Raw genomic sequence first — 24,106 nt, forward strand, 5'->3', positions numbered from 1 at the left:
TGTAAGAGGCATTCCTCCCACTGATCACCAATGTAAGAGGCATTCCTCCCACTGATCACCAATGTAAGAGGCATTCCTCCCACTGACCACCAATGTAAGAGGCATTCCTCCCACTGACCACCAATGTAAGAGGCATTCCTCCCACTGACCACCAATGTAAGAGGCATTCCTCCCACTGACCACCAATGTAAGAGGAATTCCTCCCACTGACCACCAATGTAAGAGGCATTCCTCCCACTGATCACCAATGTAAGAGGCATTCCTCCCACTGACCACCAATGTAAGAGGCATTCCTCCCACTGATCACCAATGTAAGAGGCATTCCTCCCACTGATCACCAATGTAAGAGGCATTCCTCCCACTGACCACCAATGTAAGAGGCATTCCTCCCACTGATCACCAATGTAAGAGGCATTCTTCCCACTGACCACCAATGTAAGCCCCTGTACACACAGTCGGAGGATTCGACAACCAAATCCGTCAGATTTTGTCCGTCGGATCTTGTCCGAAACTGTTGCATACACACGGTCGGACAAAGTTGTCGAAAAATCCGATCTTTCAGAACGTGATGACGTAATTTCGTTACGATGGGACTACATTCAGGCTAGTAGCCAATAGCTTTGATGTAGGAATTTGATCTGAGCATGCGTGGCACTTTGTCTGATCAAAATTCTCTACACATGATCGGAGTATGTCCGATTGGACCAGTTTGTCGGAAAATATTTCCAACAAGTTGGAAAATTGGGTCCGACGGATATTCCGACAGAATCAGTCCGATGCAGACCACACACAGTCGGATTATCCGACAACACGGTCCGATAGGACACATTCCGACGGATTCTCTGACCGTGTGTACAAGGGCTAAGAGGAATTCCTCCCACTGATCACCAATGTAAGAGGAATTCCTCCCACTGACCACCAATGTAGGGGACCTTTCCCCAATGACTCCCAAAGAATGAATTTTATAAAGGTTCCTCTGGGGTGAAACTGTTGAGAACATCTGCTGTTGCCATAAGAAGTCCTGATCCATCATAATATATATAAATATAAGCTGTATCCAAGTATGTCCCTTTGTATTCTTGGATTGAGCTTTGTATTGAACTATACAGATTGCAGTGACAGCACAGAGGTGACAGCACCCACCGCCTCTGCCTCCAGTGCCATGGACAATGATTGGGTGTCACAAACCTTTCTTTTTTTTTTTTCTTCTTTCAAGAAAAGTACCTGTTGCTTGTCCCCTCCCAGGTGCGGTAAAACCCGGACTGTCAGCCCGGATAGTGCCAGGTGCATGGTAAGAGAGTAGAGCGGACCCGCTCCCAGGCGGCCGGAATCCGACTCCAGGTCTTCCCTGTACTCCGCGCTGGCTCGCTGTTTGAACTGCAGAGTGACTAGTGGCGGCAGCAGTGGCCGTGGAGATGTGATCGTCTGTCCAGGGGAACTTTACCGGAGCCGGGCTCCATCATACACGTGCGATCGGGTAAGTGATCTGTGTTCAATGATTGTATACTGTACCCTGCAGTCACCTTGCACGCGTCACCTCTCCCAGGATTGTCCATTATCATGATGTGATCTGATGGAGTCAGCAATGAGATCTGATCGTATACCGGTGTGATTGTTCAGTGTATGACACTAGCATACCCGGCACTCCGATTGAATGCATGTCCTATGGATTGTGTGTGCTGATGAAGCATCCTGCTGTAGATGTGAGTGAAGAACTATTCCCAGATGGGCTCATTCACATATAAAGTGCAGTATTCCATGTGATCCAGGAAAAAATAATCATAATTAAAAAAAATAATTGTATGTATTATATATATATATATATATATATATATACACACACACACACACACACACACACACACACACACACACACACACACACACACACACACACACACACACACACACACACAGCTGTCACTCCAACGATAGGCTGATGCTTGTTCCAGGACTTGCTGATCACTTGTGACATAAGCCCTTGTTTTGTATACAATGTATAACACAAACAAACAATATTGCTTTGCTTTGTTACACTGTATGATCTAATGTCTAAGCTGTACTGTTTATCTTAGTGATGTCTCTGGAAACTGTTTCTTCCTTCTGCTTTTAGCTAAACTTGCTTTGGATGAACATGTCCAGTTTGCTGTGTCAGTAATGCCCCTGTGATGGCTGTCCTTTGTCTCCCCCCTCGGTGTCCCTTGTCTCCCCCCTCGGTGTCCCTTGTCTCCCCCCTCGGTGTCCCTTGTCTCCCCCCTCGGTGTCCCTTGTCTCCCCCCTCAGTGTCCCTTGTCTCCCCCCTCAGTGTCCCTTGTCTCCATCAGATGTCACATTTCTGCTGCTTTCAGGTAGTTCCCGGAGCCCAGCCTATACAAAGAGCATCAGATTACTGAGATCTGGTGTGGAAGGAACAAGGGTGCACTGTATGGCTACATAATACATTATTAAACAATGGCTGACAAGGGTCAGGGATTCCAATTAAACGTCCCTTATGTTTTATTTACGGTGCTGTGGCTTTGAGCATTAATCACAAGCTCCAGGCTTAGGCTTGAAGGTTTGGGCCAAGTAGTCACCTCATTGGAAGTTCATGCTGCTAGCTTGATCCTGGCAGATCTTAATAACATATGTGTCTGCTGGCTTTGATGGCTTGCCTTGCACTGTGCCCTATAATAAAACACACTAGTTAACAAGAGCTTGGGAGGAGGGTAGGCACAGCAAACATTTGATGCTGGAGAGATTCACAACAAGCAATGTTTTCAGGGAGGAACAAAAGATTTTATAAGAATTGAATGAAGCCTTCAGGAACGTCATTGTTAAAGTGTCTGTCACTTGAAAAATGCCCAAACCAAATTGTCACAGGCAAACCTTTTTTTTTTTTTTCACTTTCTTCCTTCGTTAGGTAGAAATGGTGATCACGTGTAGAAACCGTTTTTATTTTACAACCCTGGGAGAGATGACTTCCCTTGGCTGAACACAAATTACAGGGAAGCTATACTATACAAAGCTGCTTGAGCCGTGTCCTGTAGATCTTGGCATCAGATATCGTATAATTGATCAATCCAGACTGTACTCTTATCACATAAGTGGTTGTCTGGAATGAAACTATGGGGCTGATTTACTAAAACTGGAGAGTGCAAAATCTGGTGCAACTGTGCATGGTAGCCAATCAGCTTCTAACTTTAGCTTGTTCAATTAAGCTTTGGCAAAAAAAAAAAAAAAAAACCTGGAAGCTGATTGGTTTCTATGCAGAGCTGCACCAGGTTTTACAGGCTTCAGTTTTAGTAAATCCGCCGCTATGGCTCAGAAAACCTACACAAGTTTATATAGTAAAGCAGTACAAGCAGCAGTAGTGGTGTATAAAGTGCAGCAACTTGCAGCATCCAACCATATATTACCAGTTTTGGTTGCAGTAACGGATGTCTTCTTGTGGGCACCGACACTGAGCTGTGCTCAAAAATGAGCCTGGCCTTGTAGGTTTAATTTGTCCGCTTTAATCTATGGAAAATACAAAGTTGCCCATATTTAGCGTTGCTTGAACAAATCCCAAAAGGCTGGAAAGCAGCAAGAAAGCCAAACCCAAATCTGAAGAGCTTTGAAGTCAATGTTAATGGACTTTGTTTGGCTGTTAGGCAGCATGGTAGACTGCCACAGCCCTGTATGCAGGGCCGTCTTTAAGGCAGGGCAGAAAGGGCAGCTGCCCTGGGCCCTATCATTGTTGTGAGGCCCAAAGCAGCTGTCTCATACTTGCCAACTATCCCAGTTTAAATTCCCTTGAAGTTTTATTCCCATGCTGTGTCCTGATATCTCAGTGTGAAGTTCTGTTACTAATGCTGCCCTGCTCTACCCTATTGCTGTGTATAGATGGCTCACCTGCAGACCCTGTGTTTACATGTAAATAACCTGCATTGATATGTACATCGCAGCAGCATTATGTAAATAGCTGCAGACTGGCAGCATTAATATGTTAATAGAGGCGGCATTCAGCATTCATATGTATATCATGCTCCCCTGAGGTCATAACCACCATCACTTCTGCTGAATGCTGCCCATTGGGGAGGTAAAGGTGCATGCTGGAAAGTCCTACCTACAACTCTGGTTATTCCACCTAATATCAGATTGTTCTGCAAAGGTAAGAAAATTCAAGATGGAACCCTTTTTTAAAATAACATGGTGCCGCAGCACTGTGAATTTTAGGGCATTTGAATGCACACATCTCAGCCGATGTGCGAGGGTGTCATTAACAATTAATGGAACTGCTGTATATCTGCTAAAGGGCAGCAAGTTTCTGTGGTGTAAGGAAAGCATTTTGCATGCATTCCCAACACACACAAATGTGAACGTAGGCTAAATGTCTGTTACAGTGGTGGTCAGTGGGACTCTTATTATTATATTGGGGCTTGGCGTGCAATCCTTTCATTCACACATTGATGGTCAGTGTAAATCCCGCCTTACATTGGTGGTTACTGTGAATGCTCCTATTACATTAGTGGTCAGTGTAAATCCCCATTACATTGGTGGCCAGTGTAGAAACTCCTCTTTATATTGGTAATCGGTGAAAAAAAGTCCAAACTTTTACGGTCAGGTTTGAATCCTCCCTTGGTGGTCCATGTAGAAGACCGCTTTAAATTGGTGGTGAGTGTAAATCCCTCCTTACATTGGTGACCAGTGTAGAAATCCCCTTTTATGGGTTGTTGATGTAAAATCTGCATTACATTGGTTGTCAGTGTAAATTCTTTATTACATTGGTGATCAGAGCACATTTCCCTTTACATTGGTGGTAAGTACAAAATTTCCCTTACACTGGTGGTCAGTGTAACCCCCCCCCCCACATTGGTGAATGGTGCAGAAGTGTCAACCTTACATGGAGGTCATTGTATACTCCTCCTTACACTGGCGGTTGGTGTAAATGCTCCTATTGCATTGGTGTCAGTGTAGAAATCCCTGTTTATATTAGTGGGTGGCGTAAAATCCCCCTTTACATGGCGATCAGTGCAAATTCCCCCTCACATTGGTGGTCAGTGTAAATCCCCCCTCACATTGTTGGTCATTGTAAATTCTCCAGTACATTGGTGGCCAGTGTAGTATCCCCCCACTATATACTTGCCAAAGATTTCCAGTTTTGCTCTACATGTTTCAGAATTTACCGCAGCATACTGCCTCCTAACTAATCCCAACTCCTCCTCCACTGCCACTGATCCCATTAACAGCCCAGCATTGCCACTGATCCCAGGAGTACTAGGAACCCTAGGGTTTTTTTGCCTATTGATAGGTCTCCTCACCTCCCCAGTCCATGGTGTGCAGGCAGTGAGGACATGATGTGCTATAAACTTTAGTAACCAGTGAGCAGTAATGATGTACACAATCCTCTTGCAACCAATCATTGAGCAGTAAAGATATTCAGTAACTTCTAGCAACCAATCAGCGAGCAGTAATAGTGTGCGGTAACCTCGAGCAATCAATCAACAAGCAAAAATCATGTGCTGTAACCTATAGCAAATAATCAGTCAGCCATAATGTGAGCTGTAACCTCTAGCAGCTAGTCAGTGAGTGGTAGTGATACACTGTAACCTCTGGCAACCAATCGCAATCGCTGCCTTATCTGATTCAGTAAACTGATTTTGAGTCTAACTGCTATTTATTATATGTCTCCGAGCAGGTGGAGCGTGAAATTGCATGGGGGGGGGGGGCAAAGAAAATGTTTGCCCAGGGTCCAATCAATATTAAAGATGGCCCTGCCTGTACGGGACAACAGACAAAAAAGGTCCTATGTGCCGCATATCACTGCAACAGAAGCAAGATATACCTGTGCTCAAATCCATCACACATCACTGCAAGACCCTGTGGATATGTGAAATGACAGCCTCAGCCAAGCCACACCCTAACTCTCTAGCTTTACTCCACCCTGGAGCTTAATTTTGATTAACCACTTCAGCCCCAGGAAAGGATTTACCCAATTCCTGACCAGGCCATTTTTTGCGATACAGCACTGCATCGCTTTAACTGACAATTGCGCGGTCATGTGACGTTGTACACACACAAAATTTATGTCCCCTTTTCCCACAAATAGAGCTTTCTTTTTGTGGTATTTGATCACCTCTGTGTTTTTTATTTTTTGCGCTATAAACCAAAAAAGACCGACAAATGAAAAACAAAACCAAAAAACTATATTTTTTACTTTTTGCTATAATAAATATGCAAAAAAAAAAAAAAAGAAGAATGGGGATTTGACAGATCTCCGTTCTGCCTCTCTGTGGAGCGATTGCGGATGGCCGACATGTTAATGATTAAGCTCCAGGGGTGGAGTGAAATGTATTGGGGATGTCCTTGGCTAAGGCTGTTATCCGCAGGGTCTTGCAGTGATGTGTGGTGCATAGGACCTTTTTTGTCTGTTGTAACATCGGAGCTGGGATGAGCTCTGCCCTTGCCAGCACTCCCAGCGGTGTACTAAAGCACAGGACCCAGCTGGAGCCTTGAGTGGCACCCCCTATTTGTTGTCTGGTCACAGATTGCTGTTGTCCTGAAATATCACTGGACTAGCTGTCGCCATATTGGTTAACTAAATTCTTAAAGAGGAAGTAAACTCAAATTTTTTACTTGTACCTACAAGTAAGCTTATAGGAAGGCTTACCTGTAGGTACTGTGAATATCTCCTAAACTTGCACCGTTTGGGAGATATTCAGAGTCACCTGCGCAATGCGCTCTGAAGGTCTGGCTTACCGTGTCGGGCCTTCAGAGCCTGTGCAGTAAACGGTGGCTCCCGTGTGCATGCGCGGGAGTGACGTCATCTTGGCTCTGGCCACTCACAAAGCCAGATCCCGCGAACCTGGAAAAAACACTGGGAAAGATGTCAGCCATCCCAGTGGTGTGCGGGACCGCTGCAGGGTTCGTTCTAAGATTAGTATTTCATAATGATGCACGCTAGCTCATTATCCCTTTTGTCTTACTGTTTATTTTTTTCACCATCATTTACAATCTCTTTACGCTGGCCATAGACGAATCTCGGCTTGTTGAGCAGGGACTGGCTGAGATTGAAACCATGTATGGCCAGGCTGAATGTTCTCAAGTTGATCGATCGATCAACTTGGGGACAACCAGCCTGTCAGGTTTTGCATTTGATTATTGCTAGCAGCTATTACAGCCACTAGCAGTAATCACTGCTTCCCCTGCCCCCCACCACTAGGAGAACACACTAGCTCAGCAACACTGTCTGTTGCAGCAAAGAAAATTGCTCCATCTATGGCAGGCCTTAAGGCCCGTACACACAATACAAAAATCAGATGGAAATTTTTTTACGACGAGCTGTCTGATGATTTTCGGATCATTAGTGCGGTGCTTTTTAGACAGCCGATTTCACCTTTTCATCAGACAAAAGCTGGATGTACAGACTATTAAATTTTTGTTGGATGTGAACTCGACGTCCAGTTTTTGTTTCATTGGCACTGTTTTCGTACGAAAAAAAATTGTAAGAGCAAGACTACGCATGCTCAGAAATAAAAGAATACATACAAAACTATTCAACGCGTTATGTCACTTCTGATGTTGTATTCTGTTGTACGAAAAGTTTTGTATTGTGAGTAACCTCTTCACTTTCATGAGACTAGCATGCCCCAAAAAAATAAATCTAAGTGGGTGTACAAGGCTTTACACTGGTGGCTCGGCCCAAGGATAGAATTTAGCTACATGAGGGGGTTAACTCAGGGTTTCTCAACTCCAGTCCTCAAGGCGCCCCAACAGGTCATGTTTTCAAGATTTCCCTCAGATGAAAGGGCTGTGGTAATTACTGAGGTCGTGAAACTGATCAAATCACCTGTGCAAAATAAGGGAAAACCTGAAAATATGACCTGTTGGGGCGCCTTGAGGACTGGAGTTTAGAAACATTGGGTTAACTACACAGTGGAGTGCAGTGGGTCGGGCAGGAGGCCGAGGACCCCCATCTAGAACAGCCCTCAGCGTGGACTGGAAAGTTAGGACAGCGAGTATGCATCCCCTTTTGCTCTACCATACCATACCCCTTTTCAACATTGGAGGGTACCTTGAAAGGGGGGGGGGGGCAGGAAAGCTTTCTCCCTTTGTCTCAATGTTATGAGACAGAGGCCTCTTCCTAACCTATAATTCAAATGGGTAGTAGTAGTAAAATGGATGGGAACTTATACTAGAATCTGGAAGTCCCTTTTAAGGGGACAACTAGATGCTTGACCACTATGCACATACTGTATAGTTATGCAAACTCCATGTCTTTTGGCACATTTATTGAGGTCAGTGCACTCAAACATCTAATATGTTAAATGCAAGCTTTTCAGAACCAGCTCTGTGATTATAAGGAAGAATTTAGAGTTTCCTGAACACGTACTACAATCCTACCCATATTGTGACAGCATACTTTGGTGAAGTTCTAAAATTTTTACATATAAAAAGTGCCTGAAAATCTTAATTTCTACCCATAGTAACCAACCAGCTATCAGTTTAGTAGTGCAAGCTGAAAAATGAGAGGAGAACCCGAATGGCTGGGAATAGACTCTTTCAAGTGTTTTATGCATGAGGGCTTTAAAGGAAACCTGTGCCGAGATAAGTACAGAGGGAGTCTTTTAACTTCTGGTAATGCTAGTTGTCTGTCTTTCTCCAGCTTCAGTATTTTACACCGACTTGGAACAAGTAGGGAAATCGGTAAAGTGAGTGAAGGCAATTCTCCTAACCTGCATTTATGCTGTCAGTGACTCAAAAAGTACAGAAGCCACTGGATCAGCATGACAGCCACAGAACTAATATATTCAGTTGAGGCCAGAAATGGCAGTCTCTATACTTCATCGCTAAAGAGTTTCTTTAACCACCTCAATACGGGGCACTTACACCCCCTTCCTGCCCAGGTCATTTGCGCGGTCATGCTACACTGTACCCAGATGAGATTTTTATCATTTTCTTCACACAGATAGAGCTTTTGGTGGTATGTAATCACTGCTGGCTTTTTTATTTTTTACAAAAAAAAAAGGAAAAAAAAATGTCGAAGAAAACATTTTTGTTGCCTAGTTTCTGTCAGTAAATTTTGTAACTCATTGATGAGGTGGCACTTATGACCACTGATTAAGTGGCACTGATTAGGAGGCACAAATATGCTGCACTTATGGGCACTGCACTAAAAGGTGGCACTGGTATGTAGCAATGATGAGCACTGATAGGCAGTACTGATGGGCATTGATGGGTGGCACTGATGGGTGGCGTGACATCGCTAATGGGCACTGATTGGTAGCACTTGTGGGCAGTGGTGGGCACAGATTGCTGGCACTGGGCACTGATTGCTGGCACTGGTGGGCACAGATTGGTGACACTGTTGGAGCTATATTGTAATCAGGGCACTTGTGATCAGTGCCCTGATTTACAGGTGTAGATGTCCCCCTGCGGGGAGATGCTGCTGATCTGCTCTTCTCGCCACACACTTTGTCAGTGTGAGGCGAGGAGCACCTATTACCGGCATCTCCATGTTTACATGTGACCGGCTGTGATTGGACACAGCCAATCACATGGTTAAAAGTTCAGAGGATGCGGCTCTTTACAGAGACCAAGGTGACAATGTGTCCTAGCAACACAGCGAGAGCGGCCATTCTAGGACGCCGTCATATAACGGCATCCCAGAACAAGTGCCGATCCGCCCGCCATCATTTGATAATGGGCGGGCGGCAACTGGTTAAAGCGGTATTAAAGCTAAAAGCAAAAATGTAATATATTGCAGCTTGCCACTCTTAAGGCCCCTTTCACACTGGGGCGTTTTTCAGGCCCTACAGCGCTAAAAATAGCGCCAGAAAAAATCTGGCCCCTTTCACTCTAGTGTGAAAGCTGGAGGGCTTTCACACTGGAGCGGTGCGCTAGCAGGACGGTGAAAAAAAACCTGCTAGCCACATCTTTGGAGCGGTGAAGGAGAGGTCTATTCACTGCTCCTAAACCGCTCCTACCAAATTGAAATCAATGGGGCAGCGCGGCTATACCGCCAGCAAAGCGCGACGCTGCAGTGGCGCTTTGCGGGTGGTTTTAATCCTTTTTCGTGCGCTAGCGGGGGTTAAAACTGCCCCGCTAGTGGCCGCCTACCGCCGCTAAAACGACGGTAAATCGGTGGTAAAAATAGCGCTGCTTTACCGCCAACGCCGCTCCTGCCCCAGTGTGAAAGGGGCCTAAATGTGGTGGCTACACAAGTTTTTTTTCCCTTGTTTTTCACTTGGTGATCTGGCCAGTAACACACTTCTGGGGGTGCTTTACTAAAACAAGTGCACACAGAATCTGGTGCAGCTGTGCATAGTAACCAATAAGCTTATAACTTTGGCTTGTTCAATTAAGCTTTGCCAATTAAACCTAGAAATTGATTGGTTACTATGCACAACTGCACCAGATTCTGTGTGCATCGGTTTTAGTAAATCTCCTTCTTTCTGTCTTAGGGTGTCTCCACTCTAGATGGAGGAGCAACTTAGACACAATTAAAACAGAACTCCAGCTAACACTTTTTAAGCAGTTATAGCTACTTTTTTTCTCTTTTGGGATAAAAGTTTTACATAAATAAATAAAAAAAGCTGATCAAGCATCCCGTTGGTGTTAAATGGTTTGTCTCAATCCTCTAACTGACACTTTTGCTGAATAACTTGGTCTGCTGAAAAATCACTTATTTGAAGGATCCCTAGGTAAAAATAATCACTTGCTGACCTCCGCATGTGTATATATATATATATACGTCGGCACAATGGCACGGCCGGGCAAATGGGCATACAGGTATGTCCCTTTGAATTTGCCGCCGTGTGGTCACGTGCGCTCCGGTGTGCGCAACCCTGCCGGGAGCTCCATGAGTAGCATCGTAGGTCCCGCGGACTCGATCGCGGCGGGATACCCTTGATCGTCTCGGGGAGCTGGAGAACAGGGAGATGCTAATGTAAACAAGCATCTGCCCGTTCTGCCTAGTGACACTGTCACTGATCATAGCTCTCTGTGATCGGGAGCTGTGATCAGTGAAGTGTCATTCATAGGCAAGTCCCCTAACAGTTGGAATCACTCCCCAGGACACACTTAACCCCTCCCTAGCCCCCTAGTGGTTAACCCCTTTTACTGCCAGTGACATTTTTACAGTAATCAATGCAGTTTTTAGCATTGACAGCGATCAATGCTAAAAACTGCATTGATTACTGTAAAAATGTAATGCCAATGGTCCTAAAAATGTGTCAAAATCGTCCGCCATAATGTCACAGTCATGATAAAAATCACAGATCGCTGCAATTACTAGTATAAAAAAAATATTAAAAAAATGCCATAAAACTATCCCCTATATGGTAGACGATATAACTTTTGCGCAAACCAATCAATAAACATTTATTGCTATTTTTTTTACCAAAGATGTGTAGAAGAATGCGTATCGGCCTAAACTGAGGAAAAAAAATTATATATTTTTCGGGGATATTTAATATAGCAAAAAGTAAAAAATAATGCTTTTTTTTTTTCAAAATTGTCGCTTTATTTTTGTTTATAGCGCAAAAAATAAAAACTGCAGAGGTGATCAAATACCACCAAAAGAAAGCTCTATTTGTGAGAAAAAAAAGGACATCAATTGTCACATCGCCTGACCGCGCAATTGTCAGTTAAAGTGACACAGTGCTGAATCGCAAAAAGTGCTCTGGTCTTTAGCCAGCCAAATGGTCTGGGGCTTAAGTGGATAAAGACAAAATTTCAAGGGGATTGACAAATTATCTGTATGGTGAGACAGACTGAAAGATTGAATTTGGTGGGCTTTGCTGGAGCAATTTCAAATACACATAGGAGTTGATTTACTAAAACTAGAGACGGCAAAATCTGGTGCAGCTGTGCATGGTAGCCAATCAGCTTCTAGCTTCAGCTTGTTCAATTAAGCTTTGACAAAAAAAAAAACTGGAAGTTGATTGGTTTCTATGCAGAGCTGCACCAGATTTAGCACTCTGTAGTTTTAGTAAATCAATACCAATGCATAAATATATCTGCTAAAAGATTATTCAGTCATCGGAGAGTGCTGCTCAAAGAAACCCTCTATCTAAAGTGGCATAATAGAATTGTAAGATAATACTATTTATATAGAAAGGGTTTCAGGACTTTAGGACATGATAAATCAAATAGATGAATGCAATTTGAAGGTGGAAAGTCCCAAACATGCACATACATTTGTATTACTCCCGATACCATACTTTTGTTCACTTTGTTAAACTTTATCTTAACTTTTTATAGCACTAGCTCTTAAAGAGAAACCTTTTTCGTCTTGTGTAAAAGAAAGAGATTAGCCTGATTTAGACAACCTTAGCAATGTGTACTTATTAAAGGGTAAGTTCACCTTTGTACACTTTTTTTTTTCTAAATTCCAGCTCGCTATAAACCAATAGAGCATTCATGTAGTTTTTTTGCAAAAATATCAAAGCTTTCCATTTAATCTACAACCACTTACTTTTCTTGTCCTAATCCATGTTTCCAGATGTTTCCATTAGTAATGTATTTCTTCCTTACAGACTTTAAATCATGACACAGGAAGGAGTTGACCAGCTGACCTCATTAGCACACACCCTGCATCATCTACCCACCCATTTCCAGATGCACATTTTTAAAATGAAATGCAAGCAATCAGTGATCACCCTTCTCACTAAGGGCCGGTTCACACTATTGCGATGTGAGAACCCTGTGAATCACACCTGGCACGCATGGCAGTTCACACTGCCATATGCGAACTGCTGGGGAGTGTCATTATATGTTAATGACACCCCCATTTCAGCTCGCATATCGCACTGCGAACTGACAGTTCAGACATGAATCGGATCGCATATGTGTGAACACAAGTGCGGTCCGATTCTAGTCCGAACAGAAAAAAAGAGTCCTGTGCATATTTGCAACCAAATGCGGTGCGATGTCAGCCACACTATCTGTATGGCTGACATCGCACCCGCACAGACATCTCATGTAATGTGAACAGCAGTGCGCTGCGCATTACATGAAATGTATGCCATGTCAATAGTGTGAACCGGCCCTAAATGCACAATATAAAATCAGATTGTATAGTGTATGACCATGTTTATACATCTAAAATTACTAGTTGCCCTTTCACGGCCATCAATGGTTAACAGCACACCAAACACACATTTTGCCATGTGAAAAAATGAGGGGCAAATGATGCAAAACGCACAGTAAAAAAACACACAAACCAAAAAACGCCAAAATGTCCCAGTAACCACATGTAGTGCAGCCAATTGAAATCGACATGCTGCCCTATGCGTGTCACAGGAAAAACGAGACACAAAATGTGCGCTCTCACTATGTTGTGAATGGGCCTGAAAGTGAAATTGGTGCAGTAACACAAGAACAACGAGTCTCCATTCACATCTGTGCGTTTCCTTGCATTTCAGAAATGCTTTGCACCAAAAATTGCAGTAAAATACGCACCAAGCTCAACTCTAAAACAAAGTTCTGAAGCTTCTTTGGGGCGATTGCTGTGTGTAGGGCCGGCAATTCAGGTGGATGGGCTACCCTATGTGTGATGAGTGAAAATGCTCCAAAACGCCTCCCCCCCCCCTCGCTAAAAAGTTCCGCTATGCAGAGTTGTGTATGGGGCTTGACAGCTTATTTTGCACTCCGCTCTCTGCTGACATTACAGAAATCAGTCCAGGCACCGCATCATCCCGACAATGGTAGTCTGGATCCGCCAAGTGCCTGGAGTGATACCGGTCTCAGCCTCTCAGCAAGCCGCTGAGAGCCTGAGATGGCCACTTCCCGCCCCTCTCCAGCTCAGCGCTCCATTGAGTGTGGAGGAGCAGAGTGGAGAGCTGCGGAGTGACAGTCAGCAGCTCTCTCCTCTGTGAGCTGTGAGAACCGAGCCATCGTTGTGTTCGATCGCTCGGTTCTCAGTGTAGAGGCGCCAGGTGACAGATTGTAAGTATGATGGAAGAAAACCCCCCAAACCCATGCTTTTCTTTTAATACATTCTTTGCATTAGGGTATAAGAACTTCTGTGCTGCAGTATCCACCCCCCCCCCCCTTATTCTTATCTGAGCCTGATCCAATCTAGCTATGTGCACAATAACAGCAGCTATTGCCGCTGTCTCCCTCCTCATTGGGCAGATTGATAGCAGTGGGAGCCATTGGCTCCAAATTCTGTAAATCAAATACTGTGACTGGGAAGAGTGGGGCAGGGCGAGTTGCTCGGTCTAAAGACGCAGACAGGACAGCTCGGGAGCGACTCCACACGGGTGCCCCATGGAAAGTAGCTTTCTATGGGGGCATTTGCTGAAGAGGAGGGACCTGGACTGCCGGCGGGATACCCACAAAGAAGTGGATCTGGGCTGCTTTATGCAAGACCATTGCACAGATCAGGTAAGTATACCACGTTTGCTATTTTAATTTAAAAAGAAATGAAGGTTCAGTGTTACTTTATTTAGAAGGATGGACCTGTCATTTTTTTCATATGGAACAGTAACAAAATTCTGTGAGTGTTAATAAAATCACATAGAGTTGGAACCTGTAACCATAAACAACTTACCTAAGTGTTATATTGGGCTTTGTATTAGGGTGGGGTTTGATTGGGGTGCTTATGGACATCCTTATATCTTTTCTTTATTCTAGAGAATGGCAGTTACCCAGCTCCCACTTCAGCTCAGGAGTTTGCAATCTGGTTACCTAGTGACTACATGCATGCAGTGCATGTAACAGTCACCATTTTTGTGAGTCAGACAGGTACTGTATGTGGATCATGTATGTAGCTTTCAAATCGTCCTCATCCTTGGTCTGCATTTCTTGTTACGCTTTATACCCTACCTTGCAGACTGCAGACAGGCTGAATAAAAACAGAGCAATGTTAGCTCAAGCTTGGGGCTAATAGCTCTCAAGTAAAGAAAAGCTCTGCTAACAATTATATGTATAATGCCTTTGTGTCTGTTTAAATGTTGAACAAGCTAAGATTTATCCAGTTATTGGCTCTGCTGTGTATGTCAGTATGATTGTTGTAGAGACATCAGATTATAAACTCCTTCATGAACAGGGATGAATATGAATTATTTACATTTCCACTGTGACTTGCTTTAGAATAAATAATAATAATGTATAAGCAGGGCTTTTTTTCAGGAGGAACTTGGTGGAACTCAGTCCCACCACCTCTGGCTCAGACCCTTGGGGGGGGGGGGGGGGGTCTGCTCACCACAATCACTTGTAAATACAGAAGTCCGGTTTCGGTGTTTACAAGTGACAGCTCTGCACTCTTGTATGTAATGCAATCCTGGTATTTAATGCCCCTTTTAGACCCTCCTACTGTTTGTGAAATTTGGAGGGTGTGTGGGTGGCGGGGTTTTGGGGGGTCGTGGTTAGGTTCCAGCACTTATTGTTTGAGAAAAAAAGCCCTTTGTATAAGTACCGTAAGTGTAACATTTGTATACAGGTATGTCTCCTGTAATAAGCATAGATAACATTTAAATTACATTTTTTTGGAAGTGTTTGCTCATACTTACTTATTGAACAAGTAGTAGATTTTTGCATGATGATGACAGGCACATAGGAGGTTAATTTTCAAACAAAACTGTTTCAGCTATAAACTAAACAACGTTTGTTTGTCCTTGCCAAGCGGGGCAGAACGTATGGGTTCACACGGGATGGCTAGCCTTAATCCAGGAAAAACTACACCTGTCCCTCTATACATTGGAGGCCTTGTTGGATTATGTACAGAGTATTTACAGCGATCGCTTCAGTGAGCAGATTGTTGTATTTATGACCACATTTGCTTAGTAAATTGAAACTTTAGTTTAATAAATATCATGCAGATACATTTTAGATTCTACTGAATTTCACTGGTGTAAATAAACCATAGCTCCCAACTGTCCCTGATTTCAAGGGACTGTCCCTGATTTGGAGCAATGTCCCTCTGTCCCCCTTCGTTTGTCCCTCATTTTGGTCTGATCTATATAGTTGTATATAAAATGCACTATTTATTGTTCAAAAAGTGTTTCCCAGTGCTAAATCTTTTATCTAATTTCTAAATTGCTGCATTTGTAAATTTTAAAAGCCAATGTAAAGAAATAGTAGTGGTAAAAAAATACCCTTTGGATTTAATTAATCTTTTTTTGGTTAATTCTCCTTTAAGGGGGTGTGACGGGGGCATGTCCTATGCCTACATATGATTGCTAGTAAAAATTGACCCTCATTCCCATCTCAAAATGTTGGGAGGTATGAATAAACACTTTAAAAAAATTACTGTCTTCTATGCACTTAAAGCGCGCCTTCACTCCTATTTACTTTTGCAATTAAATTTTACTCCTCCTCCCCTCGTTGGAAAATCACAGTCAATTTTTTTTGTATATGGAGAAATATCCTTTATCATGAAGAACACCCATGCTTCTACCTTTCTCACCTAGGCGAAAATCACTCCCCACTCAAAGCCTCTAGGCATAATCACTTCACATATCTCAGGAGGCTTTGCGGCTTATGTAGAATACACTATGCATGTGAGAGTCATCGGGGGGGTTTAGATGCTGGGCCTCTAAGAGACAGCCAGCTGTGCAGGTCAGCGCTGGATTCCCCGGGCAGGTGAGTATATTATTTTCTCTAAATCCAGCAGACAAGGTAGAAATTAACATCAAAACCGACCTAGAGAGGTGGTGAAGTTCCTCTTTTAAAGCAGAGTTCCAGCTTGGCTGAAAAAAATAAGTCATCATCTATAAATACTGTAGCTGCTGACTCTTAAAATAAGGACACTTACCTGTCCAGGGTGCCTGCGATGTCGGCACCAAAAGCCGACCCGTCCATCGCCTTCGGGTGAAGGAATCAGCATCCTTACTAAGGGAAACAGGAAGTGAAGCCTTGCGGCTTTCACGGCCTGTTTCCTACTGCCCTTGCGTGAGTTGTACCGGGCTTTGTGAATGGTCCCATCATTTTCTGGGACACACACAAGTCCCAGAAGGGAACGGGGGGGGAGGAGGGGGACACGCGTAAGTGACGTACCTTGCCATAGTGACATGGGACGGAAGTCCCAAAAAAACACTAAAAAGGTATGAAAGGTATGCTTTTGTTTCAAACGGAGTTCAATTTTTGCCTGGAACTCCGCTTTAAGAAATTGCAAGATGCAGTGGAAACTTACACCCTTTTTGGACTACGGACTTCACCATCAGCATTTAAAATAACGCATAGTGAATGTGCCAATTGTGAATCAGCTTATTTCAAGATTAAACCATAAATAAGATTTTTCTAAAACATTTTTTGGCAGTTGGGCATAAACACTAGCAAAATCTGTTAAGGGTCCATGTGCGTGGGGCTTAAAAAAACACCAGTATTTTCACAGAAAAAACGCTCGTATAGAGCGTGTTTTACAGGCATTTAGGATTGTTTATTGTTTTATTATCGTTAACGTTTAGCGTTTTTTTTCTGCTGAAAAAACTCCTCTCAAAAACACAAACCAGGAGGTTTTTTTTGCTGCCTCTAAACGCTGAGCCTAAAATATACTTCTGAGGCTGGGTTCACACTTATGCGAATTGTATGCAATGCGGGTTTCGTTACATACAATTCGCATGACAGGAGAGTCTGCCCGACTCTCAATGGAGCCGGTTCACACACCTCTAGGGCGGCTGGGGTCTCGATTGCAGAAGGATCTTGTGCGTCTTTTGGTTCTGAATCAGGTGTGAACTGATTTGCACCTGAATCGGTGTACAGGGACGCTCCGGTCTCCCTGCTGTGAGCCACGGCCGCCAGGGGCGGGCTGGGCCAGGGGGCAGGGTGGCAATTTCCCCCTAGGCTGCCCTAACAATATATACATAATGGCCGGCGGCCACTGCTCACAATTTTTTTTTCTTTTCGGGTCAGGGCATTGGCTGCAAGCTGAGGCAGAGGGAGGGGCGTGGAAACTCAAGAGGCACTCACTCACTTATGTAGTGGAGGCCGCTCTGTTTCCGCACCTCCCGTCGGTCGCGCTCTCACTAATCCTCTGACAGTGGAGTGAGAGCCAACCTGACCTGTCAGTTCGTGTGGGGGATTCCCCCCCCCCCTCCTCTCCTCCTCCTCTCCTCCGAACACTGCAGCCTGTGTGAGCGTCTGCCCACTCTGTTCCCTCCCCTGCTTCCTCATTGGTAGAGGGAGGGAGCCCATCACAGCCTCCAGCAGCTGCAAAGCATCGTGGGACATGTAGTCCTGGTGGCCTAATAGCAATTCCTGGGCGCAAAAAATTCCCTAGCCTGACCACAGGAAGAGAACAAACGAGAGGCTGCGGGGGAGCAGACTGTCACCTCATGAGGCTGATCCTGAGGACAGAGCAGAGATAATGTAAGTTTTTTTTGGTGAATGTGTTTTTTTTTTTTTTCTTAAAAAGAAAAGTCTTACACTATGAAGATTTCTCACTTCTTTCCCATTGTTTCAAGCTGGGAGCTGATATTAACCCCTTCATGCCTAAACCTTTTTTGACACTTGTTTACAAGTAACAAATCTTTTGTTAGAAAATTACTTAGAACCCCCAAGCATTATATATATATATATAATTTTTTTTTTTTTTTTTTTAGCAGAGACCCTAGAGAATAAAATGGCAATTGTTGCAATATTTTATGTCACACTGTATTTATGTAGCTGTTTTTCAAATACAATTTTTTTTTGGAAGAAATACACTTTCATTAATTTACCACTTCAATACGGGGCATTTTCATCCCTTCCTGCCCAGGTCAGTTTTCATTGTGCGGTCATGCAACATTGTACCCAAATAAATTTTTTCCCACAAATAGAGCTTTCTTTTGGTGGTATTTGATCACCTCTGTGGTTTTTATTTGCACTTTAAACAAAAAAAGAGTGCCAACTTTAACCACTTCAGCCCTGGACCATTTTACTGGCCAAAGACCAGACCACTTTTTGCGATTCGGCACTGCGTCGCTTTAACTGACAATTGCGCGGTCGTACGACGTGACTCCCAAACAAAATTGACGCCCTTTTTTTCCTACAAATAGAGCTTTCTTTTGGTGGTATTTGATCACCCCTGCGGTTTTTATTTTTTGCGCTATAATCAAAAATAGAGCGACAATTTTGAAAAAAACGCATTATTTTTTACTTTTTGTTATAATAAATATCCCCCAAAAAATATATAAAAAAAAAATTTCCCTCAGTTTAGGCCAATACATATTCTTCTACATATTTTTGGTAAAAAAATCGCAATAAGCGATTATTGATTGGTTTGCGGAAAAGTTATAGCGTTTACAAAATAGGGGATACTTTTATCGAATTTTTAGTATTTTTTTTTTACTAGTAATGGCGGCGATCAGTGATTTTTATTGTGACTGTGACATTACGGCGGACACATCGGACATTTTTGACACATTTTTGGGACCATTGTCATTTATACAGCAATCACTGCTATACAAATGCAGTGATTCCTGTGTAAATGACACTGGCAGTGAAGGGGTTAACCAGGGGGTGGCAGTGTAGGGGTTAAGTGTTCCTAGGGGTGTGTTACTAACTGTGGGGGGCTGGGCTTTCATTTAGTGAACACTGATCTCTGCTCCAATCACATGGAGCAGAGATCAGCGTCATTTGTTGCTAGGCAGAACGGGGAGATGCTGTTTACAACGGCATCTCTCCGTTCAGCTGCCCCGTGAGACGATCATGGGTATGCCCGCGGCGATCGAGTCCACGGGACCCGCGACTGGACTCACAGGGGTCCCAACCAGATTGGACGTACCTGTACGCCAATATGCCTGCCTGTGCCATTGTGCCCACATACATCGGCGTGCGCTGGTTGGGAACTGGTTAAAAAAAACACAATATTTTTTACTTTTTGCTATTATATGCCAACTTAAGCCTTAACAGTTTTGGCTGATGTGTAATTTTCTACATATTTTTGGTAAAAAAAATTGCGATAAGCAGTAATAAGTTATAGCGTCTACAAAATAGGTTATTGATTTATGGAATTTTTATTATTTTTTTGTTTTTACTAGTAATGCTGCAATTTTTATTGTGACTGTGACATTGCGGTGGACAGATCGGACACTTTTGACACTATTTTGGGACCAGTGACTTTTATACAGCGATCAGTGCTATAAAAATGCACTGATTACTGTATAAATATCACTGGCAGGGAAGGGGTTTACACTAGGGGGCAATCAAGGGGTTAAATGTGTTACCTAGGGAGTGATTCTAACTGTGGGGGAGATGGGACTGACTAGGGAGGAGACCAATCCTATATACTAGAAACATACGCTCTGTCTCCTCTCCCCTGACAGGATGTGGATCTGTGTATTTACACACACAGATCCACATTCCTGCTCTGTCATGAGCGATTGCGGGTGCCCGGCAGACATCACAGCAACCGGGTACGTGCATCGGCTCCTCGGTGACGTGTACCTCAGTATACCGCCAGGAAGCCAAGGATGTCCTATGATAAAGAGCACACTGGTGACATCTATCATAGAACCTGGTCCAGGAGGCACGACTTCGTATGACAGAAGCCGCACTGGGTAAGCGGGAGATCTCCGCTCTGTGTTATCCAGCAGCTTTTCTCTCTCTAATCCCCATACACTGAACAGACTGCATTGATGGGCTATGGTGAGGCTGCATTGATGGGCACTGACAAGGCTGAGCTGATGGGCACTGGTGAGGCTGCATTGATGAGCACTGATGAGGCTGCATTGATACACTTGTAAGGCTGCATTGATGGGCATTGGTGAGGCTGCATTGATGGGCACTGTTGATGGTGAGCAGATTCGTGGATTAATGGGCCACTTGACTAGACTTGCCCCCCAGGCCTAAGGCTGCCAGCCCTCCCCTGGTGGCCGCAGCAAATGTGAACCTAGCCTAATCATCCTAATGTGCATGGACACATAGGATAGCAATGAGTTCCTTATATACGCAAAATACAAAACTCCTGTAGAAGCAGTGTTTTTTTTAGGCCTAGTGTGCATAGACCCTAAACGCAGTAGGTGTAAATTATGAAAATAATATTGTATTGTGATGAGGTTATAGAATTTACAATGCAACATTATGCCTCCTGATTCATAGTGCATCATGCAGCTTTTAAAGGAGACCTGTACTAAGAGGATATGTAGACTGCCACTGCTAATATACTTCTGAAAATGCAAGTTGCCTGGCTTTCTCTGGCATCACTGGAGTCCATGCCATGGAAAAAAGTAAACATCTCAAGAAAACTTGAGTTTCTAATCAGCAGACTGGTGCTGGGATAGTGACTCAAAAATACTGAAGCCACAGGATCAGAATGTCATCCTGGCAACTAGTAGTTTAAGGAGTGGTCAGCAATGACAATGTTAGTGCTTCCTCAGATAAAGCTAACTAAACTTAAAAACACTCCCTTCCCCTTCCTAACACCTATTCTGACTAACCTGTGTGACAAAGATTTTTATACTTATTTTCAGGCCACTCTGCTTAAGTCACATGATCTCCCCTGTGCCATCAAGTGGCAGCTACAGGGGAGAGGACAATGGCTGGCAATGCCTTGGAGCGGTGATATCACCCGTAGCCATACCATGGCACAGCCATTGTCGGTGTTCCCTCCTCTCCCCTAAAGCCTCGTACAAAATTATGATGTTATTCAACGTACGAAAATTCTTGTACTACAGAATACAAGTTCGGAAAGTGGTGTAATGTATTGTAATGTATTCTTCAGTTTCCGAGCATGCGTAATCTTGCTCTTACAATTTTTTTCCGTTGATTACTGTACTGATTAACCACTTGACCTTTGTAAGATTTACCCCCCTTCATGACCAGGCCATTTTTTGCGATACGGCACTGCGTTACCTTAACTGATAATTGCACGGTCATGCAACTCTGTACCCAAATACAATTTATTCCCTTTTTTCCCACAAATAGAGCTTTCTTTTGGTTGTATTTGATCACCTCTGCATTTTTTTTTTTATTTTTTAGCATTATAAACAACAAAAGACTAACAATTTTGAAAAAAATGAAATAATATTTTTTACATTCTGCTATAAAACATATCCAATAAAAATGTTTGAAAAAATGTCTTTATCAATTTAGGCCAATATGTATTCTGATTGATTGGTTTGCAAAAGTTATAGCGTCTACAAACTATGGGATAGATTTATTTATTTATTTACTAGTAATGGCAGTGACTTATAGCAGGACTGCAATATTACATTCTGAAACTGACACTTTTTGGGGACCAGTGACAATAATTCAATGATCAGTGCTAAAAATATGCACTGTCCCTGTACTAATGACTCTGGCTTGGAAGGGGTTAACATCGGGGGTGATCAAAGGGTTAACTATGTGCCTAGCTGGTGTTTTTGTAAACTATGGGAGCTGATTTTACTAGGGGAAGACATGCATCCTAGTTCCTGCTTTGCAGAGACACAGGATCCATGCTTTCCCTCCTGTCAGACCGGCGATCTGTTTACATAAGCAGACCACCATTCTGCTTCTCTGCTTGACCATCAGCGGGTGTTGGCGGACAAGCTATACCTTTAAAGTGATACCAAAGTCTGTGTGCATTTAGATATGGAGCCATGGTCTGGCCTCACCCCCGTTTGCTCATCATTGGCTGGCTGATTTGATTGACAGCAGCTGGAGCCAATGGCGTTTCACTGCCATCTCAGCCAATAAGGAGGGAGTCCCGGGCAGCCGACACACTCCTGCAACATCGCTGGATCTAGATGGACGTCAGGAAAGTAATGCATTAAGATAAAAAAAACCTTCTGCCTTTACAACCACTTTAAAGCCCAGTTGAAGCCCCAATTATCAATGCAATGCAGTCAGGCTGCAAAAAAACAGTAATAAAAATCCCTACTTCTTACTTTTTTATCAGCTAAGTGCTGCAGCAAGGGTTATAAAACTCTATGCCGACAGCACATAGCAGAGTCAGACCACAGTTCTCACACAAGCTCCCCTGTGGTCTGGCACACCCCCATTGAACGCAGTGCATTTGCAGGCATTAGATCTAATGGTATCGTGGTATGGCACGTTTTTCGCATTATGATGCGATTTGCAGCCCATTCAAATGAATGGGCTGCAAAATCGCACTGCAGGGGAATGTGCAAAAATCTCACAGGACCATGGACCATGTTCCTGTGCAATTGCTTTGTGAAGCAGTTCTTAATGAACATCACTCTTGCTTCCTGAGTAGACCCTTTGATTGGCTAAGGGGGGAGGAGGGGGGTTGGGGGTTGTAGAAAAAAGTGTGTGTGTTTGTTTGTGGGTTTCTTTTTTTTTTTTGCTGTCTGTCTCTTGTGGAGATTTGCTGGAACTAGTCTGTAATATTAAAATTAGATTAGTCATTGCAGGTTATAGGACTGGACACTTTTCCAGAACTGCTGTATTGTTTTACTGCTTTGTATTTTAAGGACACCAAAAGCCAAGCTAATTCAAGCTTCAAGTTTATTATTTTTCTTTTTGGATAGAGTAAAGGGGAGTACACACTGTAAGAAAATCATACGAACCATCGTCTGGTTTTCATCGATTGTTCACAACACATTGAACCAGAGAATAGTACTAATTGTTCGAACATTCTTGAACGACAAAGGCATCATTTACCTTGATGTAGCTATGTTGTAGCAAAGAGTAAGAAGTGATGTAATATACTTGTGAAAAAGAAGATAAAAAACTGCGCTCTGAGACGATGGATAGCAGCTGACACTCACTGGACATATAGTGCAAACATGTAACAAATAGATAATAGTGCAGCTCTCAATATTGTGTATAGATGTGAAAGAATAAATAATAATAGTAAAATAAAGTATAATAATAATAAAGTCAAATAAACAAGTAGTGAAATCAACCAATATAGCAATGTGGGTGCCAGAGCAGTTGCTCATGTTAACCCTGTGCAACCACAACCAAGAAATATTATTTTGGTTGGACTATCCCGGTATATAGTAGACAAACAGAAAAAACATAGTTAAAAAATGTATAAAGTTTAATAGAACCAAAGGAAAAAGTTGTTATACAATAACAAAGTTCTAAAATAATACATAGTATACACCACAGTTGACAAACTACTAGCGGGTTGCCCCGAGGAGTTTTGAACAGAGAGGAGTATACATAAATCCCTCGACTAGTTTTGCAGGTAACCGCTTCATTAGGAGGATGATCTATAACACAAGCAAACATTTAATGACAATATAGAGTACAAGTTGTATTCATACATATA

At 43.2% G+C, this 24,106-nt stretch overlaps 1 protein-coding gene across 1 annotated transcript in view; it reads left to right on the plus strand.

The window, feature by feature from the left end:
• Positions 1–1,297: 1,297 nt before the first annotated feature.
• The window catches only part of PLCH1 (phospholipase C eta 1), a 400,513-nt gene continuing 377,704 nt past the window's right edge, over positions 1,298–24,106 (plus strand). The window contains exon 1 of the mRNA XM_077488115.1: positions 1,298–1,477. The gene's annotated coding sequence lies outside the window, so the exon portion shown is untranslated. The remainder of the gene's footprint in view (positions 1,478–24,106) is intronic.

Source organism: Lithobates pipiens, unplaced genomic scaffold (genome assembly GCF_037356315.1).
Source record: "Lithobates pipiens isolate NorthernLeopardFrog02 unplaced genomic scaffold, aLitPip1_a1.2 Scaffold_18, whole genome shotgun sequence".
Lineage (NCBI taxonomy): Eukaryota > Metazoa > Chordata > Amphibia > Anura > Ranidae > Lithobates > Lithobates pipiens.